Source organism: Lissotriton helveticus, chromosome 7 (genome assembly GCF_964261635.1).
Source record: "Lissotriton helveticus chromosome 7, aLisHel1.1, whole genome shotgun sequence".
Lineage (NCBI taxonomy): Eukaryota > Metazoa > Chordata > Amphibia > Caudata > Salamandridae > Lissotriton > Lissotriton helveticus.
In genome coordinates this window covers 1,664,495,957-1,664,508,756 of record NC_136068.1, presented here as the reverse complement: position 1 = coordinate 1,664,508,756, position 12,800 = coordinate 1,664,495,957, and the positions used below count along the sequence as shown (strand labels likewise).

The 12,800-nt window shown below is 43.1% G+C and overlaps 1 long non-coding RNA gene across 1 annotated transcript; it reads right to left on the bottom strand.

Annotated features, from left to right (window-relative positions):
• Window positions 1–4,102: 4,102 nt before the first annotated feature.
• Window positions 4,103–7,027, bottom strand: LOC144767601 (uncharacterized). Its single transcript, XR_013598278.1, has 3 exons — window positions 6,870–7,027; window positions 5,171–5,268; window positions 4,103–4,175 (listed from the first exon to the last, which is right to left on the bottom strand). It is a non-coding gene; the product is annotated as an uncharacterized LOC144767601 (long non-coding RNA).
• Window positions 7,028–12,800: the final 5,773 nt, after the last annotated feature.

Here is a 12,800-nt window from a genome sequence, read left to right as displayed (position 1 = left end):
GGAAAGAGAAGAACAGAGGCGGGCATTCGTGGAAAAGAAAGACGAGAGGGTTAGAAAGGGAGGCGGGGGTGGAATGAAAAGGAGGAGGACAGATGGGCTGAGGTTGGTACTATGGCCCTCTAGGGAACCAGGGTGTGGGGGTGGAGAATGGCAACCTCCAGGAAGTTGCCAGGGCCAGCAAATACACCAGTGATCACGAAGGATGCCAAGAGGGACGAAATGCAACAATGGCTGAAAGGGCCAGAAGAGGGCAGCACAGCGCCTATGGTCAAAGATGCCTATATGAGCTTGAAATGTCACTCTCACGTCGTAGTTGCGCCCTCCTCACAATACATTAACAACTATCTGTGAGTAAAGCATTAGATGGGCATGGAAAAGTATTTAAAGGAAACTGCCCCTGATGCACGTCGCACTTTATATTTACAATTCCGCCTAGGCATGTTACATGCCAGATCGTTTGTCGCTAAAATTGCTCATTGAAGACCGACCTCTGACTGTAAGTTTGGAGACATTAATACATTTCCTGCTATTTTGCACAAAAACAAAACCCCTAACTTTTAAACGGCTCTTATCTTTGTTTAAGCAGTTTTTGATGGCAACGTATTCCAAAGCACTGTTGTTTTGTTTTAGAATGGACAATCCAGTGGTATACAGGTGTGTGGCATGCTATATTCTGACTGCAACAAGAAGGCAATGCCCTATGTTTCTGAATAACTATGCCAGTATTCTTTCACGTATACTTACTAGCGCTTTAATCCTTAATTTAGCAGGATAAAATATAATTTATTCAAGTTTGAGGTGTATGTTCTATCAACCACAAGAATGCGCAGTAAGCTAATGTTAGACGTTTCTTTTTAGGATCGATTTTTTATTATTTTTGCCCGATGAGCATTAACAAAGCTTTTGCCTACAACCCTTGGCAAGGCAGCAAGTGGAGTGCATAGAGATACCACACAGCCTGTTGCCTACAACCTGGAGGCCTGCGGCGTATCGCGGACCTAAGAGTTTTACCTGTTAAATAATAAGATGAGAAAAGACGTAATGAGAGCAGCACAGAGAGTTAAGAAGGCACAGAAGGCTGAACATCCCCCCCCCCCTCGTCTCCCTCTCCCCCGGACTCCTCCGCTCCTGGATTCTGTGTCCCGAGCGTTTGTTGGCTCCCTGGTGTTGGCGGGGTGGGCCCTTACTTAGGCAACATTGATGTGCTTTCATTATCCATCAGTGGTAGAAGAGGCAACATTTGTAAGTATTTATGGCAGGTTACCTCCCTAAGTTCTTTAGACAGAATGGTAACGAACAGGCCCATCATTCTGCAAAAGCCTCTGCCTTGTTATCCAACATCTTCGACATTCTTTCCATTGCCAGCAACACACAGAGTTTTCCCAGCCAAAGTATGTGATCGGGGACTATCTGTAACCCCAGTGTGCCAGGAGGACCTGCCTTGCAGCGTTCAGCGCAAGTGCATTGTCTGCCTCCAATCAAGCGTAAGGGAAAGGTCAGGGGGTTGGAGAGTCCTAGGATTGTGCATTCAGGGAATCGGAGAATTGATGTGTCAAATGATTGGTCAATGTCATTCAGGACCTGTTCTCAGTATCTAACCAGCTTGGGACAGTTCCACAGCAGATGCAGAAGGAAGCCCGTTTGACCACAGCCCTGCCAGCAGAAGGCGGATCGCCTCCTGTTCCAGCCATGAATTTGAGCGGGTGTTAAATACCAATAAGAGGCGACCTTTGACTTGGGCTTGCACCGCATTGCGCCCATTTTGGGACGAGGTAACAGCAAAAACGAATAGCACACTGGGACGTATATAGACTGCCTCGATTGCATTATGATTATTAGGACTACTTCCCCATTCACCAAAACGGAGAGTTGAGAGTGAATGTATAGATCTTGCTATGGTCCTAGCAAAACGGCGGATAGCAAAATCCTGGAAATCCACCGTGGGATCAAGATTAGACGCATGGAAGGGGGACGTAACTAACTGGGCGGGAGCTGAGGGTAGAGCCTTGGTAAGGGTGGAGGCCAAAAGGAATGAGACACCGCCCCATAGCTGAACAATGGAGGGAACTTTTTGACTAAGGGAACTTTTAACCACCTGGGAAAACCAATCGCAGGTGCAGAGCGGGGAAGAAGAGAACAGGGGAGCGGAAACGCCAGATTACACAATCACAGGCAGACTGAGGTCATGGAGGGTCACACCACTGACGACAAAACCGTAAAGAACATAACAGGGAAAACTTTGGTTTCATCTCAGATAGCACTAACTACGCTCACCTAATGTACCACTCTGCCAATATATCATTAATGTGTCCTTACAGACTCCTAACATACCCCATTAACTGACGACTTAAGGTTTTAGTCTCCTTTATTGTTAATAGATAACTTTTGAATAACTGCCCATATCACATTCTACAACTTCCCGAAAAGTGCACCCTATCGATTACCCTACACACAGACTTAGCTGGGTACAATATATACGATGTACAAAAAGATTGCATAAAATATGAAGAGACGATAAACCGAAAATGGGCGAAACACTCAACCTGAGTACTGAACTATGTAAAATATGTATTATGATCTTTATACCTTGAATGTGACAAAGCTACACATGTATAATTGAAGTAAAAGAGGCCAGGGACGTCTTAAGGATCTTGAGGGCCCTGGGTCAAACGTATTTTGGGGGCCCCTGTTTGGAACAGATTTGAATTTATGATCCTGTTACAGCTCTTTCACACTCTCTTTGGCCAAGTCACAAAATCAAAATGTGTTTACATCTGATATTCAGGGATAGTGATGTGGTTTTCAATATTGTAACACAGCGCCAGCTCGGTAATATTACTGCAAATAATTTCTATGACCCCTTCCATGGGAGGACCTGTTTTGATCTAAAGGAAACTTTTTTATGGATGTTGCATGAAACATAACCACAACATTTTTCTGAAAAATATCTGCAACAGACTCTCACACATTGCCCTCATTAAAAATAAATTAATGGAAAATGCTATTTACAACAATCTGTTTAAGAATTATTAAAGTTCATCAGGGGAAGACTCTCTCAGGGGGTCCCCAGGAATGTTGGGGCCCTGGGCCAGAGCCCACTTTGCACATGCCTTGAAACATCTCTGAAAGAGGCAGCCTAATAGGCTGTGTCCGTACCTGAGATATCGTGTGCCGTGTGATGTAATATGTAGAAGATATCTTGCTACTCCTTACCTAACCTGGAGATGAGAGCTTTTTTAAGTTTGCCATTGCCAATGACAGAAGAACTGGAGGTAGTTGGTTGTGTTGATTGCCTTTCTGCAGTGCGTACTTCTGAGGTAGTGGTGGATGCTGGTCTCAGCAGGCGCCTTACAAATATGGAAGTTGGCAGTGATGGTGGTGGAACCAGTGCTACATCCCTCCGAGCAGGTTAAATAGGGGGTGTAATATCAGTATCCTGTGAGGCAGCTTCCATACTGACAGTCACTGGTTCATCATCATCATCACTTTACCATTCAATAATTCTAAGTTTTTTCCTTTTCCCTTGCCTCTTGTGGCTGGTCTTGGACTCAGCCGGGGTCCAGTCCAGTGCCAGATCATCAGAATGGGGGCTTGGCGAAGATGGTGGAGTACCCTTTCTTTTTCTTGCTGAATATTGGGAAGCCAATGGTTCATCAAGAGCTACATCTTGCTCAGCTGGAAGCTCTACCTCATGTTTGGTTGTTACTTCAGCAAGAACTGTTTCTCCTGCTGTCCACTTATTTCAGTTAACTGCAATGATTGAGTAGTTTATGGCTGAGATAAATCCAATTCAGACTCAGTGCTCATTGTATTCAAGCAGTGGCTGCCTCGCTGAGAGACATGGCATTGGGCTTATGTTGGGGTGGTACCGTTTATGTAGGAATGCTGCTCCCAGCTTGCTCTGCGGTGGATGATGCGGAAGCGTGTCACGTTTCCTAAAAAAAAAGGGGAGGCCAGCACACCAGTGGTGGCACCCTGCTTCTTCTTCTCCTCCTCATTGGCCACGTGCTTGGCAGGAACACCTTTCTTTGGTGCCATTTTCAAGCGCTGTTAGTTGGCTCTTAGCTTCACAAGTGGAAGCAGTCAAAGGAGTACTGACGCGGTGTGGTGTGGTGTGGCGTCACTTTGTGCCGGCCTTCTGTCTGGCAGTGCTGTGGATGATGTCTGTTGTGCACCTAAAAGGAAACAGACAAGAAAAACCTTCTGTGAAATGTGGCAATTTTGCAGTCTGAACTATTCATACAGATAATATAATGTAGTGAGGTTATCCCATTCCCAAATAATTAGCAACAAATGTGTATCTATTAACATCACAATCCAAACCATAACATAATATTTCAATTAGGATAGCAACAACATACAGATTTAAAAGTTAGCTTTATGTGCCTCTAAGGTGAGACTCCTGTGGCAGGCAGGCAGCTGGAGGGAAAAATAGAAAAATACTTTAAAACGTGAATGCTGGTGTGTCTGCCTGTGGCCCAAGAGACCTATCACAGGCAGGGAGTTCTGGCCAGGTAACAATGTAATAATCTTTAAAAAGGTGAATGCTGGTGTGCACGTATGGCCTAAGAGACCGATAGTAGGTAGGGGCTGCAGGACAGGGAAAACAATTGAATAATCCTTAAAAAGGTCAATGCTGGTGTGCACCTATGGCCTAAGGGACCCATGGCAGGCACAAGGTGCAGAATACAAAAGTGAAATGCTAAAAAAACACGTTTTGCATGATTTAATTCAACACAATCACTGGTCTGAATCATATATGTTTTAAAACAACATAGACCATAGAAATATTTGTTTCATTTACCCAATGACTAGTAATGGCTGGATAGCCCATGGACAGTCTAGTCCACATGGTAAGATAAATGCAAAATTAGCAAACATGGCAAAAATGTACTTGAATGTGCAACCTTTTACCCTTATAAAAGCTAAAAAAACAAATGCGAAAAAATTCTATGCATCTACTTAAATTCCAGGCCACCCACCACAACCACATTTAAATTTTAAAAAATGAATACAATTTCAAATATATGCTGGTGCATGCCTTCTATCTAACAATTCCCTTATCCAAACATTTTTCGACTTACATGTGATATCACAAAACCAACTCCCTTATAAAATCCTACAGTATAAATGCAGCAGGAATTGCCAACAGAGAGAGTGATCCATTCACCTCCTAATCCAAATGAAAAGTGACCTGGAGATGGACAAAGCAGTGGAAGGAGCCTTCTGGACAGGAAGAGGAAGTTGGAGTCTCTGTGCACTTCCTACCTGTTGAAAAAAAAATAACAACACATGATTTTCACACTAATACACAACCTGAACTATCTGTTTGAGTAGAATATCAAAGGTATTTTTGAGTTAATTTATCTACTTCTCAAGTAGAAACACTACTCGATAAGTAGGCCATTGCGATTTCTGGCATATATGTTGACTTAGCCTAAAAATGATAATAACCTTTAGAGGGAGGGAGGTGCAGGAGCGGTTTGAAGAGGAGGGCATGGTTGAAGAGGAGGGTATTGTTTCCCCCACACAGAAATGCCAAAGAAAGAAATTCACAGCTGGGCAGTAGTGTTCTTCTTAAATCCCTGATGAGGATTTCTAGTCCCACGCCATTAGGCATGCCGCCACAGAAGCTAAGTCCGCTTATGCAGCAATCACCAATAGACAGCCCATTCATCAGATGTCTCTCTATACTATCCCTTACATTTCTCTGCTCTTCCACACAGCCTCCCAGGCTCCACCCATGTCCATGCTGATCAACCTGCTAACCATTTGAGACAGGCACAGATGTGTAAGGGTCGGCATAGTCTGATGCTGGCCACTGGGAAAATCAACTTTTCCAGCAACAAACTGATGTGCGGCTGGATGTTCGTGCAATGAGGACTACTCTTTTTGAAATTGCAAACTCACTTCAAGGACTATGGGTTTTTAGGGAAGAGGGAGCAAGATCCTGACCATTGGCCATGCAGGAGATTATATACAGATATCTACACCATCCACCTGCATCACCACTTGCTCTATTTGCATCACCTGAACAACCACCTGCACTACCTGCAGGACCAACTGCAGTGCTACCTGCATCACCTGTATCATCTGCAGCATCATCTACACCACCTGTATCACCTGCACAACCACCTAGAACATGTTCACAGTCTCAAAGACTCTCGCCACCACCAGCATTGCATAGGTGGAGCAATATTAGAAAACCCCGTAATAAGGAAGTAATTTTTTTTTTCTCACCATTTCTAAAATTAAAAATATGAGGACTTTCATCTGTGTTAAATGCTTTAGTTTAACACATAGGGTAGTGATATCTATCTTTGTTGTTTGCATACTTTTAAAGCTAAGCATTTCAAATTTGATGAGAGATGTAGAAAGCATTTTTAAAACAACTAATAATGTCCTTGGAAGTACATAGAATGCATCATATAGTTTGTTTAGTAAATTCAAGAAATAACGTTTTGTTTGAGTTCAAATTATCTATATTGTTAGAATAATTTTTATCTTATAACAAACAATATAATTGAGGCTTCTTCAAAATGAAGGCCAAAATAAAAACATATGAACTCTTAAGGCATGTGAGAAATGGAAACGAGGAGGGGCTGGGCAAATTATTACAAAAAAAAACAGGCAAATTCAAAGGAGCTAGTCTTCATACAAAGGGTTGAAGAAATCCATAGTCCATATAGAAGAAAACAGTCCATTGTTAATTTATAAAATTAAGTTCAACCCCCAAGCCAGAGGATGGGTCCTGGGCTATGGCTCATTGGCCTTAAACACTCTCCGCACCCAATCCTGCTTGGGTGCAGATGTACATTGGCTGGCCAATGCAGGACCAGATAGTGAAATGGTTGCTTTAGGGACACCACCTGTGGTTATTCAAAGTGAGGAGGACAATCTACATCTTCTTCCCACTACCTCATGATGCCCACATTCACTGCCCTTCTGGAGACTGTTCAGGCTCCACCTAGAGTTCCTTGGTGGTGGATTGAGTAATTTTCCTGGTGTATGAACTACCCCTGCTGGTATTGGATTCCTCCTCTTCCCTGCTAGTTGTATCAAGGCAATGTGCCTGACTCCAAGCTAGTTAATTAGCGCAGTCCACTGAAAAGAAATACAAAAATGGAGAATTTGTTAACTCGTTAAATATATATCTGTATAATTATAGCTGACAATGTTGGCACATCTACCAGCTATCCTGTGCTTTTATACGAAAATGATGCAAATTAGAAGTGCATTACATTTCTAGATCACAATATATATTACTTATCAGTCATTCAAAGTGCGTGCACGTTTAGGTATGAGTTTAGTAATGTGAAAAATAATCTTTCACCTATGCGAAATTTAGGTTTACAACAGGTTACACACACTGTCTTCGAGAAAATATAATTATAATAATATATTATTAATTGCGTGAACTTATAAAGTAAAACATTACAGATGTATGTTCTTTAGGAAGTAATACAAAGGTACACAATGTCAGCCTTTCAATTAGTTGAATAGCAGTGAAGACAACAAACAATAAAAAGCAACATATCAAATATGAATTATCCTAACTATCAGAAAACCCCAATACACGTTGGGTATTTTTTAAGTTAGGTTATGTGAAAGCTCACAGTGAACACACACACATCTACGTGCCAAATACAAAAAGACAGGTACCTATCACATCCCTGCTGCTCACACTCTTTCATCTGAGTATGGAGAGTTGGCCAGGGAGCTTTCAGGACCTGCTGGTAGAGTGGTGTCATGTGGGGGTGCTGTGTATGTGGCTGGCAGTACAAATCTTAGAGATCTGAGCCTGCCCTACCTTGCTCAGCTGCATATCAGTTCTTCCATAAAATTGAGGGTACCTGGCTATATCCCCCTCACTGATGATTGGTAATTCAGTTTCAGGAAAAATGTAAGCCTTCTCTTCATGTCCCTCAATCAAGTTGGGGCACAATTTGACAAAGTAGCGAAAAGATGGAGGAGAATGCTTCTTTGAAGAAAGGATAGCTCAGAAGTAAAACAATTGTGTATGCAATTTGTCTGTTAATTAGCAATATATAGATCTCCACCCTGAGTGGGGAGTCTCTGCCCCAGGCGCAGAGTGTCCACACCACGCACGGAGGAGAACCTGCGCACACAGGCGAAGACTAAGCAAGCAGGAGGGAGACTACCACTATCCACTAAAATACATTCTAATGTTAGACACACAATCAATTATGCTTGTATAGAGTTATAATCTTAGTATGTTTTCCCTTCAAAATGAGTGCAGTATGTGACGTAAGGTAGTTACATTTTGAGTTAGATAAGTGTAACAATGTTGGAGAACAAGAGCATTCACCTTTTTTTATTACCCTGAGCATAAAATGTTAGTTTTATTACATTACGTAAAGTAAACAGAGTTGTCTCAGGATGGTATTTATGCACAGTGTGTTAGTTGTCCAACATTTCTTCATTGACAAGAGACTGTCCAACAACATAAATGCAGTAACCAGACTAGCAGCTCAAGAAAATAATTAGTTGACTAACTCATCTCATAACTGCAGACCTGGACCTCAGTTCTGTACCGCACTCCAGCTACCTGGATGTGGGCATTGATTAGGGCCAAGATCTATTTGTAAGCCACGATTGACAAGGTAAACTACTTTCACCCCTCATCCGGCACCCCGCATGCTGTCACAACGCGGTCGTAACAACGACCGCGTTGTCACAACGCATACCATTGTCCCGCAAGTCGTTACAAAGACTTGCGGAGGGGGGAGAAGGTGTTGGATGTAAAATCCAACACCTTCCCTACAGTTCGCACAGACTGGAGTTGGAATAGTAAATTTTACTATTCCAACATCCAGCGCCCTCCCTCCGTAAGTCGTTTTAACGACTTGCAGGGTAATGGTATGCGTTGTCACAACGCGGTCGTTGTTACGGCCGCATTGTGACAGCATGCGGGATAATGGTAGGCGGAGTGAAGAGGCAAATTTGTTTGGCAATGTACAACACACAACAGGCTACAAAAATCTTGCACACATCTGGGGAGTACACCAGCATCCCTGTTTAATGGTCAAGACATCTGCTTCATGACCTAAAGTCCATTCAATAAAGGCTTGTGTATGTATTTGTGCCCTATTGTGCCTCTGCTGAGATACTGTAGTTGAGCGTCTGTGAGGAGATGGGATGAAAAATCATAACTGGCATCAACTGAAAAAATACGTTTTTAGTAAGGGCATTCTGTTCTAACTGAACTATGTTATGCATGGACACCTATATACAGTGTGTGATGTGTCAGGGACATGAGTGTTTACTGTTTTGTAGTGGTTTTTGATTAGTGTTTAGGTGACACCCTTGATTTAGTGTCAGAAGTGTCTGTTGTGGAAAAAGTGTGCTGTGAGAAGAGGTGATGAAGTGCCATAAGGATGGGGGCGCTAGAGGGCGAATGGCAAGATGGCCGCTTTGTAGAGCTGCTCCGCCGGCCGAGCTCCTAATCCGACAAGAATCCTCGACATCCAGGCCTGCCTCCTGCCTCAACTGACTGCTTGTACTTCAGCGCATGGGATTGGGTCAAACTACTCTATGCACACCCTACGGTGTGGGTCAGTGTGGGGGTCATACCTCAGACTCGATCTCCATAACTAGAGACACCCGGCAGGGGTGCCCCCTCTCACCGCTGCTGTTCTCCATAACACTGGAATCCCTGGCCTGTCTCGTTAGGCAATTTCACAAATATGCGGTTATCAATTTGCATCATCGTCCGCTCATCATTTCGCTATATGCAGACGACATGCTGCTTTTTATTTGGTAACCCCGCACTCACTTGGCACCTGTTCTGCGGGAATACATTCGGTTTGCTCAGTTCTCCGGATTATCTATAAACTGGTCTAAATCGGTGGTGATGCCACTGACCACATGCACACTTCCGCATGAGCTGGAATTGTCCCTTGTGTGGGCGATGGAGTCGGTTAAGTATTTTGGGGTCCTGACAGAGTACTCCGGGAGAGAATTATGGCATTGCCACAACGTTGTTAGAACATCAAATAGACAGGTGGATTCTTCTTCCCCTTTCCCTTGGAGATCGCATCGCTCTTGTAAAGATGGTGGTGTTGCCGACATTTTTATATCTTTTTAACCACCTACCGATCCCTCTCTCCCAACATTTTTTTAAGACACTGCGTTCATTGCCTCTTCGTCTAATATGGGGGAAGCAGGCTCGATGGGCTGGTAAACTCTTCTGCTTGATTATAAGCATGGGGGATTCAATGCACCTGGTATTTATTTGTATTAACTATGTGCTCGTCTGAATATTGCATTGACTGATTAACTGCCCTAATAAAAGCTTGGTAAGCGAGGCACTAATACATCTAATAAACCCCGCTCAAGGAGAATTGATAGGTTAGGTTTGTCATCACTCTTTTGCACATGCAGTAAAGATATAATAAGGCGTATGTGTTCATTCTTTCAGCTTATTCAAACCTGAGAAATATATGTGAACGATTTATCGTCAGCCTAAGAAGAGTTTATGTACCTGCATAGAGCCATAGAATAGCTGAGGTAAGCAACAAGTAAATATACACTAGTTACTCCATAGAATCTAAGCATTATTATAACTTTACCCTCTCTTTATTGTAAGTTCACATAGGCTAGTTCATGCTGCCCAGTACATTTTGAGAACAATCATTAATTTTTTTCCTATATGAGAATCCAAATATAAATATAGCCAAACACAGAAAGATATAAAGAAATCATCTACTACTGAGAAACTATATTTTAGACATCTTCCTTATTTGCCATGTACATGTGTTGCTGGTCGTGCCCACATAATGTTTCTATTGATTCTGAATATATAAGCAACAGTGCTTTTGCCATGAATCTTCCCCAACTTAGAGAACCAATTATATTATATAGTTGGTGTTCTTTTATGACCACTTAGAGCTAATAATAGATAGGTTAGTCTTAGACCATTAATCTTTACATTAGACTCTCTGTAAAATCCAGTGCAAATAAAATAGAGTGCAGATAGTATTTTGACATAGGCTGGGATAGCCTGGGAGAGGCCCGTAGGTGAATCCAACTCCTGCTCTTAGTCAGAAACAAAGTCCAGGATCCCATCAGGTGCAACGTTGTGACTGGAAATAACAGATTGGCTGGACATACAAAAGATGTTGATCCTTTGCCTGTAAATCATCTCTCTCCCCCTCAAATAATTCCTCCTCAAAACAAGGTCCAATCCTACAAACTTGTTTAATGACATTGTGAAGGCAGGAAGACATTTCTGGTGTGTGAGTTTCTTTGTATGTACCTGGGTGTGATTTGTTGTCTCTGTAGTGAACCTCTGAGATGGGCGGTGGAGTTGAGAAGGGAAACATCCATTACAAAGCAGTCATTACAATGACCTACCTTTACAACACAACTGTTACAACTGCCTTTACATCGCATGCCATTACAATGCTTGCCATTACAACGCATACCATTACAACGATTATAAGGTAAGTAATGGAGATTTTTTTAGTATTAGGGTGGGTGTGGGTTTTGGGGTACATGGGAATGGTAATTTTGATCCCTACACTATCCATTACTTTTCCTACTGTTGCACTCACTGGAGTGGGAATAGTAACTTTTACCCCTACATTACCCAACACTTAGTAAGTTTTACCCCTACACTATCCAACACTGTTGCACTCACTGAAGTGGGAATAGTAATTTTTACCCCTTCACTATCCAACACTTACCCTACTTTTGCCCTAAAAGTATTATGCGTTGTAATGTTATGTGTTGTAATGGTGGTTTTTAAAAATGCGTAGTATTGGCATCAGTTGTAAAATCATGAAATGTAATGGTAGTTGCACTGTCAATCAATCAATCAATCAATCAATCAATCAATCAGGGAATTGTAAGCGCGCTACTCACCCGTGAGGGTCTCAAGGGGTTGGGGGGGAGGAGGGTGAGCAGAACGGTTTAGCTGAAGAGCCAGGTCTTGAGGGTCTCCCTGAAGGTGTTCAGGGAGGGGGCGCGTCTGATGTCTGCCGTTAGCTCATTCCAGGTATTGGCTGCAATGTGAGAGAAGGATCTTCCGTCTGCAGGCTCAGTGGATGCGCAGGGTTTCGTCCAGTGCGAGGTTGAAAGATTGGAGGTTTCTTTTGGGTACGTGGAAGTGGATTCTGTCATTGAGGTATTTGGGTCCGATGTTGTGCAGGCATTTGTAGGCGTGAGTGAGGATTTTCAAAGTGACTCTTTTCTCCATGGGGAGCCAGTGGAGACTTCGTAGGTGTTGGCTGATGTGTTCGTGTCGGGGATACCGAGGACAAGTCTGGCGGCAGTGTTCTGTATTGTATTGCGATTGCGGAGTAGGGACTTGTTGATGCCAGCGTAGAGTGCGTTTCCCTAGTCCAGTCTGCTTGGGATGAGCGCGTGGGGGAATGTCTTCCTTGAGTCAGGGGGATCCACTTGAAGGTCTTGCAGTGGATGCGGAGGGTGTTGAAGCAGCTGTAGGTGATGGCGTTGACCTGTCGGTTCATGGTGAGTGATGAGTCGAGGACGATGCTGAGGTTTTTGGCGTGGTCTAAGGGGGTTGGCCACCAGGTTCTGTCCCATGCAGAAGGGTTGTGTTGGACTTGGCCCTTTTTGCAGGGTCATCCCTTAACTTTTTGCCTTTCTCCTAGCCTTTTTTCTAACATGGTGTTGGTGGTTTTAGGACTCTGGGCAATTTAGTACCGCTGTTCAGAATAAAGTGCTTGTGCTCTCTGTTGTAAACATGGTAAGATTGGTCTACACCTGTTTAATTTACCAGTCAATCCCTTGTAAAGTGATATCTCATACACCCA